The sequence below is a fragment of the Martes martes genome, assembly GCF_963455335.1.
Source record: "Martes martes genome assembly, chromosome: 3".
NCBI lineage: Eukaryota > Metazoa > Chordata > Mammalia > Carnivora > Mustelidae > Martes > Martes martes.
Window position 1 is genome coordinate 75,490,429 of NC_137890.1, and position 15,353 is coordinate 75,505,781.

Consider the following 15,353-nt stretch of genomic DNA (forward strand, 5'->3'; position numbering starts at 1 on the left):
TCCTATTAACTGTGAAGTGGTACCTCCCTGTGGTTTTTTTTTTTTTTTTTTTTTTTATTTTTATTTTTTTTTTTTTTATTTTTTTTTAAAGATTTTGTTTATTTATTTGACAGACAGTTCACAAGTAGGCAGAGAAGCAGGCAGAGAGGAGGAAGCAGGCTCCCTGCTGAGCAGAGAGCCCGATGTGGGACTCGATCCCAGGACCCTGGGATCATGACCTGAGCCGAAGGCAGAGGCTTTAACCCACTGAGCCACCCAGGCGCCCCCCTCCCTGTGGTTTTGATTAGCATTTCCCTAGTAATTAATAATAAGTGTTTTTTTTCATGTGTCCATTGACCTTCTTCATATATCTTCCTTGGAGAGATATCTGTTCCTAACCTTTGCCCATTTTTAAAGCGGCGTGTGATTTCAAAGATACAAATTCATCTTCTTGTTATGGAGTAGTGAGAGTTCTTTACATATTCTGGGTACAAGTCCATTAACAGATAAGTGATTTGCAACTACTGTCTCTGAGTCTGTGAGATGTCATTTTTTTTTCTTTCTGATTGTATTTCAAGTTCTTTCCCAAACATGGCTCTAGGAATGGCCAGATTCAAGTATACCTATAGGCTTGATCCACTACTGTCTTGTATTCATGCTTAAGTATTCATTCGCCAACATTAAGCTCCAGGATGGACGATGCGACAAAGTAGGACCCTCCTCCATGGCAGGGGTCCTTTGCTGATTTCAGAGATGGCAGTGGCAGTCAGTATGGAAAACACACTGGAACTTCCCCCTGGAGCTGGGCTGTGATGGGATGTGTCTGCCATGGACATCATCATCTTTTCCTGGCCTCTCTGCAGCTTCTGAAGACATGGCAGAATATAATCTTCTTTGAAGATACTGTATAACAATTGCAAAAAGCAAAAAAAAAAAATGCTTCCAACACATTGTGCTTACTGATATTTTGGGTTTGGTTCAGTTGTCGAATGAGCTGATTGATGCATTTATCTGGAGAGCCGGGTGAGCCCACTCTCTTGAGGAATCCCACTCTATTCTCTGTAGGATGACAGGCTCCTGTCAAGATATCATGAGATGGAAAGGGCGCAAGAACCCTGAGACTACCTGGAAATTTTACCCTAGAAAGGCAATTTCATGAATGATGTTTTTTAAACAAATGACACCAATCTTCCTCAGGTAGGTTGTCTGTCAAAGAGATGCTTTTATTCTTGACCTTGGCTTGTCTGCATTTCAAGATGAATTCTCAGACAAACTTCATATTGGGAAATCCCCAGGTCACATAAGATTCCCATAAGCAGCGTTTTTATGGCCCGGGGGATTGCTTTGACAAATACACTACTGAAAATAGTCTTCAGGAGAAGCCTTGCAGTGGTCCCCTGCACCAGAAAACTCACCCCATTAATCCCTTGGATGCAAAAAACAAAGGCCAAGGGATGTTCATCTGGCATTTCCGAGACATAAAGCTGCACTTCTAACCATCTTAGGTGCACCTTGTCATCTTGTTGCCTCCAGGAACTGTGTGGGAACCAGTCCAGTCATTTAAACTTGACCGCGTTTCCTTTCTATTGCTCCTTCTTTTCCAAAAGTGTCTGCCTTGCTTAAGTAGCTTTGAGGGCTTGATAAGACTTCTTTTTTTTCTTTTCTTTTTTTTTTTTTTTCAGATTTTCTGGAACTAAAGGGATCATGTTTCTTTACTCTTGCTCCATCATCTTTCCCCCTTTTGACGTTCTTAATGGTATTGTTTGAAGTATAAATGTTTTTAGTTCAATGAAGTCCACTTTGTCTACTTCTGTAGCTTTTGCTTTTGGTGTCATATTTAAGAAAATGTTGCCAATCCCAGGGTCATTAAGACTTACTTTTGTACTTTCTTGGGAAAGTTTTATAGTTCTAGCTTATACATTTAGGTCTACGATCTCTTTTTGAGTTAATTATTGCATATCGTGTGGGGTAACGGTCCAAGGTCATTCTTTTGTATGTGGGTATCTAGGTGTTCTAGCACTATTTGGGGGAAAAAACTATTCTTTCCCCAATAAAATGTCTTGGCATCTTTGTTAAAAATAAACTGGTCATAAATGTAAAGGCTTCTTTCTGGATTCTCAATTCTAGTCCATTTACGTATCTGTCCTTACACCAGCAGAATATTGTCTTGATTACTACAGCTTTATAGTAAGTTTTGAAATCAGGAATGATCAGTCTTCCCAACTTGGCTGTTCCTTCATGATTATTTTGGCTGCTTGGACCCATAAGAGTTCTAGGATTGGTTTGTCAATTTCTGCAAGAAAAGCCAGCTGGGATTTTGAATCGGTAGGGTAATTGGGAGGATATTGCCATTTTAACAATATTAAGTCTCAGCATCCCAGCTCTGACAGATTCACTGAATACATCTATGTATCACGAGTCACCAGTTTCCTCAAGAAAGGACACCGAGCAAAAATCTAGTATTTTCCTTTCATCGAAATTCGGGTTACAACACCGAAAAGTTATAGAGACACCACTGGGTGAAGTAATCAGATTGTGCTTTGATTTTTAAAAGGAATTGAGAGAGATTGTTTGAAAATCTTCCGCCTTTTAATCATGTCCATTGGTTCTGGGTTCTGTGTGTGTGTGTGTGTGTGTTTTGTTTTTGTTGTTTTGTTTTTTTAGTTTCCCTCTGTGCCTGTGTGGTGCTAGTCATTACAAAAAGCCAGTTTATAATGGACAGTCTCTGGCTGTCCTCAGTGGTTGATAATAACGAATCACTGGTACCGGGGTAGGACAATATTGAAGATGGACATATGACTGTTTTATTTATTTTTTTCTCCAGACACTGTGGTGTTTGTTACTCATCTGTTACAGGTCAGTGTTTGTAGCTCCCAGGAGAAAATTGCTTTTCCCTGAAAACTCACTGGGCCTGGATACAAGTAGGCAGTCTGCTGGAGTGAGGCGGAAAACCCCAATGGAGGTTAAGAGCAGGAGTCCATGTCCCCACCGCACTTGCGCTAGCTGGGGGAGAGGAGTAGGTGCAGCGGAACACTGCAGTGAGGGGGATCATCCACTCTCCCCGCACCTTAATGAAACAACACTCTGAGACACAAGAGGTGTGAATTTGGTTGAAATTGTAGAAGTCACAGTTCCTGACCTCATCAGGAGGTGTTAATGTTTTTGCCTTGGACTTGCCAATGTCCGCTCAGTACAGGCTCAGACCTTTCCTCCTCACTGGCTTCCCTCTGGAAAGTCAACAATGTTGTGATTCTTAGAATGGGAACTTCTTACCCAGGCTTTGCAAGGGCAGCCCTTTGATCTTTTCATCCCTCCGCTGGGTGACTGATGGTGGTGATGCTTTTAGGAGCTCTTCCCCTGCACTTGACTTACGGAGGGCCCTGCAGAGGGCTTGGCAAGGAGCCAGTGAGGTGGAGAAAGAATGACGTGCTGGAAGCAGGTCTGCAGTCTTTGGGTGGATGAGTCAGAGTCTTTTGGGGACCAGAGTCAGGGCCTGTTTGAGAACCATTCTTGATTCCACTCCAGGGTCTCAGTCTGAGCTGAGGATTTGGGATCTAGCCACACACATTCTCTTGAGAATTTTTAAATGTTCTAATTATCACAATAACCAGATATATTGTCAACATAGTAATTTATATGCGACCAGATGTTCACCTTCTTTTCCTCTCTGAAAGCAGGATGTAGGAGGCTAGACTGGTTAGTGAAGGTTTGAGGGTCAGAGGTTGGGGGTCTGGCTTTCTGGAAGCCACCCCAGTCCTTCCCGTGCAGCTCAGCTGCACCTACAAAGGAGGGAGCACTGGTCCACTGAGGAAGCTCTGATTCCCTGAAGCATGCCGGGCTTGGGTGGGCCTGGTAACGGATGGAAAGCAGGATTGTTATAAATCGTTAAGCAGTAACTATGAAGGTCCACTAAAGTAGAAGTTTCGCTTATGCCCTTCCAGCTGCCAACCAGTAACCTGACCGCCGGCTGAATCAGTCCTTTTTTTTTTTTTGGACTCTGTACCTTTGTTTTCATAAAACCAAGAGTTATTTAGGGAGGAGCAGAACACTGAATATAAAGTGAGCAATTCCCAGGCACTGAGGTCCGTTCCAATCACTGGGTAACAGTGATGGTAAGAGAAACAGCTACCACCCTCACGGGCTGGTGATTGTCTAAGCTAGAGAAATGGTAAAGGTGGAAACCAACGCAGAGCCTTCGGGCGGATAGACAGGGCTAGAAGAACACAGGCAGCCATACAGCGCTGTAGCCGGAGTGCTAAAGCTAGTTGGGGCGGAACTTGTACTCACTGAGATCCTCAAACAGCTGGTTCGTGTAGAATATCTCACAAAACCCCCTATGCGGGGAGGAATCCCATCCTCCCAATGGACTCCGTAAAGCCGAGGCTCCCAGAGGCCAGGATAGCATCTCCTCCCCCACTCCCTCCAACCCCCAGGGCTATGCAGAAAGTTATTGTATGATCTGGTTCAATTCTGGGTCCTCTGACCCCAGACCCAGTGCTCTTTCCATTATGCTGCACACCCAGGACCCTCTTCCAGCCCCTCATTTTACAAAGGGTGTTTGAATGAGCTCATGGGAAGCTGAAATCCGGAGACTTCCACTGTGCTGTGTGCAGTGAATCCCTCTCTGTTTTTGACTCATTGTGGGAGTGAATGAGAATGCGCTGCAGTTGAAATCCAGCAGCAAGACCTTGTCCCAAGATCAGGGTGTCCAAGGAGAAAGTCCTTCAGTTCTCACAGAGGAGTCCTGGGGCCCCAAGGAGCTCCCGAACTTCTCCGACTGTGCCCGGCTGTCTCCCTCCCGCCGCCTCCCTGACTGCCAGACAACGGCTCTCAGGCTCCCAGCTGTCCCCATCACACCCTGAGTGTCGGTGCTATTTTTAAACCCCTCTTTTCTGTGCCCTTTTAATCTGACAGGTGAAGAATTGCTGTCATTTTCACACTGAATAACATTCATTATTTATTATCTGTGGTGAAAGACCTGATTTACTACTGGGGTACTTCCTCCTAAACCATGCCCAGGAGGCCGTTTTAATATGGAGAGGGAACCGGTTGGGTTTTAGACCTGCTGACATGTGACAATAAATGGAGGCTGGACCTCTCTGTTTAGGGGGAGGGGAAGGGCTCTGCCGACTCAGGGAGTGGGCCCTGAGTCATGCCCAAGGAAGAAACTGCTTTCAGGAACATGAACATCTGAGGCTATCAGGATCAGCAGCCCAGAATTATCCTCTGTGTCTGGAATGCGGTCACCAAATAAGGACAGTGACTTCTCAGAATAATAAGAGTTATTCAATTTAGTGTGCCAAGTTCATTTACTGGCTTATAAAGAAGAATATCCCATCGCTATGAGGTCTGTAAGCATGCGCCTATCAAATGTCAGGCATTTGAGCAGTTTCCTCTTGCCCTGCCTCATGTGGCACAAACCCAGCCACCGTCTAGTGAATGTGTGTGAGAGCGTCAGGAGCCCACCTGCCCAGGTGGGAGAAGGTGGGAGAAGTTGCCCCCCGGGGGGACTGCAGTATCCTGTGGCTGGCGTGGGGTACCCTGATGGAGGGCCCTTGCTGCAGCCCCATGGGGTGATGACTTTAACTCCTGGCCTGACTTTTCTGAGGGCAGGTCTCTGGGTGGGGCTCCTGAGCACCCCAGCTCTCCTGTCTCCTGCCTGAGACTCTGGGCCACACGACCATCAGCATTCATCTATCCCAGAGCCCAGGCACACTTGACTGGTGCTTCGAAAAGCAGCCCGCATCTCAGAGCGTGCTCTCGCCGTTTGGCTTCCCAGGCTGGAGCTGACGGTACAGACCCAGATTTGAATTTCACACACTGTGCTTTCGGGCTTGCCAGCTGCCAAAATAGTGCAGGAGGGGAAGAGTGGGCAGAAGGAGAGCCGGTTCTTCTTCTGAAATCTGTGGCTAGACTCAGCTCTCTTCTTGCTTTTCCCTTCTCTGCCGAGGCCCCTAATGGATGTGGCTGCTTTGGTCATGGCCATGGTGATGAGTGCTGTGGGCACAGACATCTGTTAGGGAACACTGTGACACTACCTGCTCAGACCAGCGAATGGTGGGGAGGGGAGGGACGTGGCTATCCCCTGTGAATGTCCCAGGATGCTGAACCAGATCAGGAGCTCAGGATCCTGGCACGGAGCTGACCAGAGCTGTGGGGCAGAGGGTCAGATCCCCTCAGCACAGACCACAGGTCCGCAAGTGAGACAAAACACACGGCATCCTTGCTTTTGGCTTTTGATGACCTAGAGGCATTGGGGTCATTCTGTCCCATGCCTGCTATGGTGTGTTCCAGAAAGAGTTTGCTCTACAAACAGAGGCAGCAAAATGATTTGGAAACTGTCTTGACTTTTCATGTGGGTGGTATGTTTCCATAGGATAAAAATGAGTTGTTTGTGTCTTCACTACAAAATGCTAATCTAATTATTTTCATTTCTGACACCAGAATTAAAATCCAAATATTAACAAATATCTGTTAACAAACAGTCAGTGGTCCTGTGTTAAAACACAGCCCCCGAGGTCTTGTTTGCTGGTCACTGTACATTTCCATATAAACATTGGCTTTGGGCGGTTGCCTGAATGCAGTTTCGGGGAGCCGTGCTTCTGTATTTTCTCCTGTGGTCTGGATTTTCAGCTCTCTACCATTAGAGCTATCACAGCACAAGGCCCCTTGGGCTGCTGTCTCCAGGAGCCATCAAGCAGCTACAAGAAAGGGCAATAGGCCATTCTGAGCCCTACCTGTGCCTCCTGCTACCTCATAGCCTGCCTTGCTCCCTGGATACTGCCCGCTGTACTTCTATGGCTCATACCCAGGAATAGGCAAAGACTGGGCACTCCCCCATTTGACTGCAGGCATGAAAGCTGACATTTAAGGAGTTCTTACTATCTGCTAGTGCCTTTATTAATTCCTTCAGTTCTCAACATGTTGCAGGAGCTTTGGTTGTCACCCACACTTCTCAGACAAGGAAAGTGAAACTTAAAGAAGCCAGGTGACTTGTCCAAGGGCATGCAGATGGAAAGGGGGGAGGTGGGATTTGGGGCCAAGGCTTTGAGACTCCAAAGGCCCACCTTCCCCTGGTCATCACAGCATCCTGGTTTTCTGGAGTGGGTGGAGAGGAGAGCAGGGACCTTCCTCACGGCTGTGCAGGTGAAATGCTCATGAGCCCAAAACCCCTGCCTTGGTCATGATCTCCTTTGAGGAAAGTGGCCATGTGTTGTTTTGCCCCCAGTGCATCATGGCATGTGTCAGTCAAAATGACTTCTGCTACACTGGCTACAACTGATTGGGCCACCAAGCTCTGTGAGAGTGGAACAGGGTCTCTTAACTGTTGGTGAAGCTCCAGTACCTAGCACATAATAGGTGCTCAATAAATACTTATTGAGTGAAGGAATAAATGAATGGATGGACCCTGGACCCGAAATTGGTGCCCAGCCTATGGCAACCACTTCTGGGTTATAAAAACATGGATCTCTGAGATGGACCAACACAAAACTTTACTAATAAACGGTCCACATTGGATGGTGACAAATTGATGACACAATATGTTTAGAAAGTTTGGAAGCCAGGTGTATTCTGAGGGGGCAGGTCCACTCCATAGAGCCTGTTGTAGGTCCCAGTGTGGAGAGGGCGGGAACCCAGAAGATCAGCAAGAGCACAGGGGACCAAATGTCCCCTGCCACTTGAGTTTCTGGTATCTTTCACTGAACGGCCAGCATCACAGGTGATCACGTTCTTAGAACATGACAAGCATGTGCAGGACTTTCCCAGTCTGCAGAGAAACTGAAGACATTTCTAGATGAAACTTATGTTCTAGGTGAACCATATCTTCCCCCAGAAGGGCGTGGGGAAGGCAGGGACCCATATCTGTCCACCTGCTTCTTCCCTTCAATTGGTCAAGAAAATTCAGTGCCCCAGCAGCCGTGTGCATGTATGTGTGTGTGCACATGTGTGTGCAAACACGTGTGTAGCAGCAGGGGGGAATAACTGCCCATTCTTTGTGTCCCAGCGACACAAGACTGTGGCAGAATAGTGGTGACATCTTTGAGAATGAAAAGAAGGTAGGACATTATGTCCTCAAACACCTGGCCAACCCTCTGTCAGTGGGAAATGTTCTCACACTCACTCACGTAGCAGAGAGCACATCCCGTATTTATGATATGTGGGGCCATGTGGTTCCAGGGACCCATGTGGTCCCTCAGTCCTGAGCTATGGGAACCCACCAAAGGAAGAAACATGGCTACAAAGGAAAACAAAAATGTTAGTAAACATGAGTTAAGCTAACACACCATTTGTGAGCTCCTTAGAAGTGCTATGGTACAGACTAATGGTTTTCTTCTTAGCTTTCATCAGGGTTGGCAAATTCCCAATAGCACTAGTCTTGGGTAATTTGGTTTTGTATTTTAGAATAATATGTACTGTCTGTGATCAACACCCTAGGCTTCCCATTGTTATGGATCGCCTGGGCCCGATTGGATCAGCAAGTGGGCAGGGATCACAAGGCAATTTTCTGGCTTATTCCTGAGTCTGTAGGCTATTGCTTTTTGTTGTCATTGCTGCCATTACAAGTACTGGGTCACAATCTGGAACAAAACATGAAGCCTCATCCTGCAGGCACCACTTCTTACAGTAGCCAGAGTCTTCTACCAAGGATAAACCCTAATGATGCTTCCTGTGGGTGGCTGGCCCACTGAACCCACTGGAGTCCCACTGGCCTCCTGGTTTTGCCCAGAGGAGACACCGGGGTATCAAGACACTGCAGACCAGACATTCAGCAGTTTGTCCCTTCCCAGAGCACAGGCACATTGCATCAAGAATGGGATTGGGATGACACATCCTAATTAAAGGCTGAAGAAATTATTTTGTGTTGTGACTATAGCATCAACTGCCAGTGTGGCTTGTGCACCATCTCATCCTGTTTTTCAAATGTCAAAAAATGTAAGTGTACAAGTGTGGCAGTGCCTATAGCTGGGGAGGAGAGGGCTTTCATCTCAGGATTGGCTCTGAGGATCAGTAGTGGCTGCCTGGAGGGCTTGTCGGGCTGAGTCCAGGCTGTGTTGGCAAGAGCTCCAGATTGATTAATCATGTCTGCCATCAGAGCAGGCATGGGGACAGTGGGGTTGTTGTGCAATATTTTGCCAACGTGGTTTATAATGTGGACTTATAAGAGGGATTCTGTAATGCCACCGTAATGGCAGTGACCAACTCTCTCTCCTCGTCCCTTTCACAAAAATATTCCAAAGATTTTCCTCATTAGATGAAACAGTCCTTACTTACTACTTGTCTCTGCAAAACAAAGAGCAGCCAGAGAAAAGACTAAGGAATCATGGCTACCTCTGAGATTATCTGACGTTCCTCAGTAGGGCCATGCTGGGCATTCAAGGGGCTGGTTACAGGGAAGTATGTAAGCTTTGTGTTTGAATCCTGATCCACCATGGCCAAGTGACCTTGAGCAGGTTACTTCGCCTCTCTCAATCTGTTTCTCCATCCCTAACAAGGAAAAAACAATTCCTACCATCCTGAGTGGACATGAAAATTAGAACTTGCTTATGCAAAGACTAGGGAATTGTGCTGAGTCCTGTAGGAATGACAAAACTGTGCATGACTGAGGAATGGGGAGCTCTGGTTCATAGAACATTCTGGTAACTGGTCTCAACACCATAACTGAATAACCACTTTCCCCTCGGATCTTTGGGTGGCATAGTGGGAAAAGCCATGGGATGAAAGTCAGAAGACTGAGCACACATTCCAGTTTAACTACTTCCCAACTGGAGGATCTTAAACAACTGACCTTACTGAGTTTCAGGGTCTCCTTCAGTGACACAGTGAATGCTACCATTCCCACCATCAGGATGGTTTCAACCATACAAGAGTTATGAAAGTGCCTGCTTCACAGTAGTTGCTCAAAAACTATATATCAAATCTTTAATTTTTTTAAACTTTTATTTGGTAATACACTTCATCTTTTTTAAAGAACAGTTTTCAGATTTACAAAAAAAAAAAACAAAAAAAAAACAAAAAAAAAAAACTGAGGAGATAGTACAGAGAGCTTCCATAACCCCCTCCCACGGTTTTCCCTATTATTAACATCTTACACTGGTATGGTGCATCTGTTAGGATTAATGGATCAATATGGACCCATTATTATTAACTGAAGTTCATGATTCATTCAGATTCCCTTAGTTTTTACCTAATGACCCTTTTCCATTCCCGAATTACACATTACATTCTGTTGGCTTCTCTCCTTAGGCTCCTCTTTGCTGTGACAACTTCTCAGACTTTTCCTTGCTTCCAACGACCTTTATGGTTTAGGAGTTTTGGTCAGTATTTTGTAAAATGTCCATCTTTTGGAATTTTTCTGATTTTTCTCATGATTAGACTGGGGATGAAGACCACAGAGGAAGGAGGCATTCTCCTCACACCATTGCAAGGGCACATCCCTGATTTATCACCGTCTATATCGCACTTGATCACTGGGCTGAGGGAGTGTTTGTTAGAGTTCTCTACTGCAAAGTTACTCTTTTTCTCCCATTCCATATGTTACCCTTTGCAAGGAAGTCACTATGCAAAATCCACACTTAAGGAAAGAATTATGTTTTAGCTCCTTGGGGGTGGAGTATCTACATAAGTTATTTAGAATTGTCCTACAAGAGAGGTTTGTCTCTTCTCTCCATTTATTTTTCAGTCATTTGTCTATATTAGTACAAACTCATGGGTATTTATTTTATACTTCAAATCATAATACAAAACTATTTTATTTATTTTGTTGTCCACACTGCTTCAGGTTTGGCCATTGAGAGCTTTTTCTGTTGGCTGCTGTGTGCCCTGACATACTACCATCAATGCACATTTTTTTAAACACTTTCTTGCTTTCTGACACTGCAAGACATCTTTTGTGCCTTTTCTCTCACTCTGATTTCTCTCTCTCAAATAAGTAAATAAGATCTTAAAAAAAAAGAAGTCTTTTAACTCTTTATTTTGAAATAATCATAGATTTTTAAAAAAAAGCTACACATGTAGCTTAATGTAACCACCACCCACAATCAAGATCAGGGGCTATTCAGTCACCACATGGCTCCCTTTATAATGATTTCCTCCCCTATCCATCCCTCACTTCTGACACTGGTGATCTGTTCTCCATCTCTGTAGTTTTGTTGTTTGAAGAATATGATATAAATGAATCACACAATAAACAACACTTGGGATTGGCTGTTTTCATTCAGCCAGTTCCCTTGAGATGAACCCTGGCTGTTGTGTTTATCAATCGCTCCTGCCTTTTATTGCTGTATTGTATTCCACAACATGGCTGTTTACTTTAATCATTAGTTTAAACATTCCCTGTTAAAGGACATCTTGTACATCGTATTTAGTACATAAGTTTTCATTTCTCTGAGATAAATGCCCAAGAGTACAACTGCTAAGTTACCCGGCAATCCATTTTAAGTTTTAAAAGAAATTGCCACACTGTTTTTCAAAATGGCTGTGCCATTGTACATTCCCACCAGTGATATCTAAGTGATCCAATTTCTTTGCATCCTTGACAGCATTTGGTGTTGTCACTTTTTTTTTTTTAAAAGATTTTATTTATTCATTTGACAGACAGAGATCACAAGTAGGCAGAGAGGCAGGCAGAGAGAGAGGAGGAAGCAGGCTCCCCACTGTGCAGAGAGCCCGATGTGGGGCTCAATCCCAGGACCCTGGGATCATGACCCGAGCAGAAGGCAGCCCCTTGACGACTGAGCCACCACCTAGGCGCCCCTGGTGTTGTCACTATTTTTTATTTAGTTTTTCTGGTGAGTGTGTAGTAATACCTCTCTATGCCTTTAACTTATGTTTCCTTAACATTGGACATCTTTTCATGTGCTTACTTGTGCATCTTTAAAGTTTTTAAATGACAAGAATAAAGTAACAAGTATATTTTGTCAAACTACTTGAACATGGATGAATTTTTCTTAGAGTCAGAAAGTATCTACTTAGGGCTCTTTGGATTGTTTTTTTAGGAACCTAGAACCTTCCAGCAGGCTGCTGAACATGTAGAAGATAAAGGAGATTGAGCCCAGGGCTTTCCTCAGTTGAGGTAACAGTGGGTGTTAGTGGAACACTTTATACCAAGTGAGACCAGGCACTTGCATTTCATTGAACGCTCCCACCAACCTGCAGTGAGGTAAAAGAGAGCAAGACTTTACTATTTGCCCAAACAGATAGCCATTCAAACAACCAGAATTTAAAACTAGGCCAGTGAGACTCCTCTTGTACTCTCTATCAGAGAATTTTCCAATAACAGTCTGGAGCAGAATAGGGACCAAGATTCTGGATGATTGAACTTTACTTTATGGTTACAAATTGGGCTCCTTCAGTCTCTGGCCCCAGTTGGGTGAACATAAAGTGAATTAAAATGCATTTTATCTACAGTTGCTAATTCACCTTTTATCACTTTGCTTCCTGAGGCACCAGAAAAGATTCGGATTCCTATTATCCAACCCTTCATCTCTAATTAAACAAAGCCTATTAAGGGCAGTTTATCATCTTTCCTCAGATTTTTACATCAGAGACACATTCTGCCACCCAAGGCAGGCTCCCTTCAAAGGCATCGCACAGCTTCGCATGAACATCCCTGCTACGGGTCCCAGAGGAGTGGACCTGGCAGTGAGCCCAGGGAAGGCGTGTGGGACAAACAGCCACTGGGCCCCGGGGCTCTGCAGAGCAGCTGCCACACTAGCTCAGGCTTTTCTGAGAGACAGTAATACACTTTCTCCTTGTTTAAGCTGCTGTTCTTCTGGGTCTCTGTGGTACACCTGCATCTAGCCAATGCAGATAGTAGCCCAGTGAGCAGCCCTGTCTTCCATACCTCCTTTCTCTGCCCCCTGAAGACAAGACTAATCTCTCCATCCAAGGGCACCCTCATGAACTCAGTGCTCCAGACACTACCAACCATTTGGAGCTGCCCCATGAAATGAACCCAATGCCATCCCTTTCTGGAAGTGAAAAAGGCCATGATCATGTCCCAAAGACTCGCTCTCCACTGACAAGCTTGTGGCCCTATTGGTCTGTGAAGTAACCCGTGGCCTTCAAGGTAACCTACTCTTGCTGCCTTTGAAGGGGAGGGTACAGAAGGAGAGAGACTCTTAATGGTGCCCAGGAATCTGGCCTTGCCCACTTGGGGACACCCAACCATGGCTCAGGAATAGATTTTTCATTCAGGATTTATATTCATCTGGGTCTGCTGCTCAATGTTCTGCAGCAAAAGGAAGGTACCCCTTGGAACAAAGATGTATCTTCCAAACCCCATGCCCCACTGTTGGCTCCTCGCAGAAATTCTTGAAATGGTTTTTTGAAAAGAGGAAGGGAGAGAGACAGGCACCCACAGAGTGGGTTGTATTCATTGTTTGGAGGCAGATTGATTTTCCTACCTCTGGGCTGCTTGCTCTTAGAATGCATGAACAGACACAACCTGGGGGCCATCTGGGCTCTGAGGAGTATGGTGCCATGACCAAGAGTGTTAAATTCCTTCATTAGAAGAAGCATCAGTTTGGAGCCATACTCGTCACAGATATTTGGATGTGAAGCTTCTGTGGGATTAGATCCACTGATCTAGGCAGCAGTGATACTGTGATCTCCAGTAGGAAATATACATTGGGTCTTCCTCTGGTTCTGGCACAGAGCTCCTAAAATCCTTAGAATTTCCTAAGAGGGCCCCAGCAGGTGTCTTTTGTTATGCTAATGAGGACACTTTGGGAATGTGCCTAAGGATGAGAGCCAGTTCCCAGGGAAACAGACCAAGGGATTAGAGGGTTGGAAATTTCAGTTCCTCCCCTTGATCTCTGGGAAAGAAGAGGGGCTGGAGGTTGAATCAATCACTAATGGGCAATGATTTAATCAATCATGCCTATCTAATGAACCTTCCATAAACCCCCAAAAGGATAAGGTCTGGAGAGCTTCTGGCTTGGAAGCTTTGGAGGCAGTGCTACGCTCAAATAGAGCATGGCTTTCCCTATACCTTGCCCTATGCATCTCTTCCGTATGACTATTCTTGATTTATAGCCTTTTAATCTAGTAAGTAAAATGTTTCTCTGAGTTTTGCGTGCCACTCCAGCAGCTCTAGCAAATGAACCAAACTCGAGGTGGGGGTCATGGGCCCTCTGACCTACAGCCGGTCCATCAAAACTTGGAGTTGTGATTGGCACATCTGAAATGAAGGACAGTCCTCGTTGAGGACTCCATGAGTCCTCAACTCATGGAATCCAATGCTGCCCCCAGGTAGATAGCGTCAGAACTGAGTTGAACCATTGGACACTCAGCTGGTGCTGTGAAGCATTCCTTGTATGTGTGCTGAAACCCCCTTCTTCCACCTCCCCACACATTAGAAATCGGGGGTCAGAACCTCTTAGAGCCAACTGTCTATAAGCAGAGTATCGCTAGAACGTGGGAAAACGTTTCTTCTCAGGATAACACAGTTGCAATGGCAGGTCAGCTGAATTATGCCAAAGCCCCTAAGGTTTTGGTTTTATTTTTCATGTACCATCAAAAGTAAAATTTTACATTAGTACAAAAGCAATGGAATCTTGACTTTGGTTTTCTCAACTTACAAAGCTGCTTTCTTGTGCCTTCAACAGTTTTATTCCATGGACTTTTGTCAGTTAAAAAATTGCTTTGGGAAGCTATCCTACTTCCCCACCGAAAGCTACCATTGGGACCACATCAATGCAGTAATAATATGTACGGGGATCACTCCTTATGGGAGGGACCCAGTAAACAAGTCAGTAAGACGTGCCTCCAGATCACAGGATTGACCAAGCACTCATGTTCAGATACAGCTCCCTGACCCCCAGGGTCATATCAGTGGTGTTGAGAGAAGATAAGTAAGAAGGCAGCCTAGTCAAGGAATATCAGAGTCAGAGCCCCCAAGTCAAGCTTCTAACCCACAAAGCATGGGCTGGACTTTTGCAGGAGCCCTCAAGTTCTGGGCCACACAAGCAGAATCTGATGTCATAAATGAGCATAAAATGTGCAGACGGGGCAGTAATGGCAGGCCAGACTGACTTGGGGGGTACTGGCTTTTACTCAGATCCTGGGTGCGAGCCCTTCATTCAAGCCTCCAAAGTTCTGGGCAAGCAGCAGCCCTTGTGTCCCCCAAGCATTCCCTGTCTGGGTCCTACTTGTCCCTTTCCCAGGGGGACACAACCACAGTTGTGTCACTTCTGCATTCAACTTAGAGACACCTGCTTACCACCCTCCAGGAGGAGCCACACGAGGAAAGGTCTGGCAGCCATCGACACTGTGGAAGGCTGTCCGTGGCTCAGGCCCTCTGGCCCTCGGTGCTGTCTCTCAAGGCTTAGTCAGTGTGACAGTCTTCCTGCAACGAAAGGCTTGTTTATGGG

The 15,353-nt window shown here is 45.4% G+C and overlaps 1 pseudogene across 1 annotated transcript; it reads right to left on the reverse strand.

The window, feature by feature from the left end:
* Nucleotides 1–646: 646 nt before the first annotated feature.
* On the reverse strand, nucleotides 647–1,685 carry LOC308340242 (large ribosomal subunit protein uL30-like; annotated as a pseudogene). Its single transcript has 2 exons — nucleotides 940–1,685; nucleotides 647–720 (listed from the first exon to the last, which is right to left on the reverse strand). The product of its transcript is annotated as a large ribosomal subunit protein uL30-like (transcript).
* Nucleotides 1,686–15,353: the final 13,668 nt, after the last annotated feature.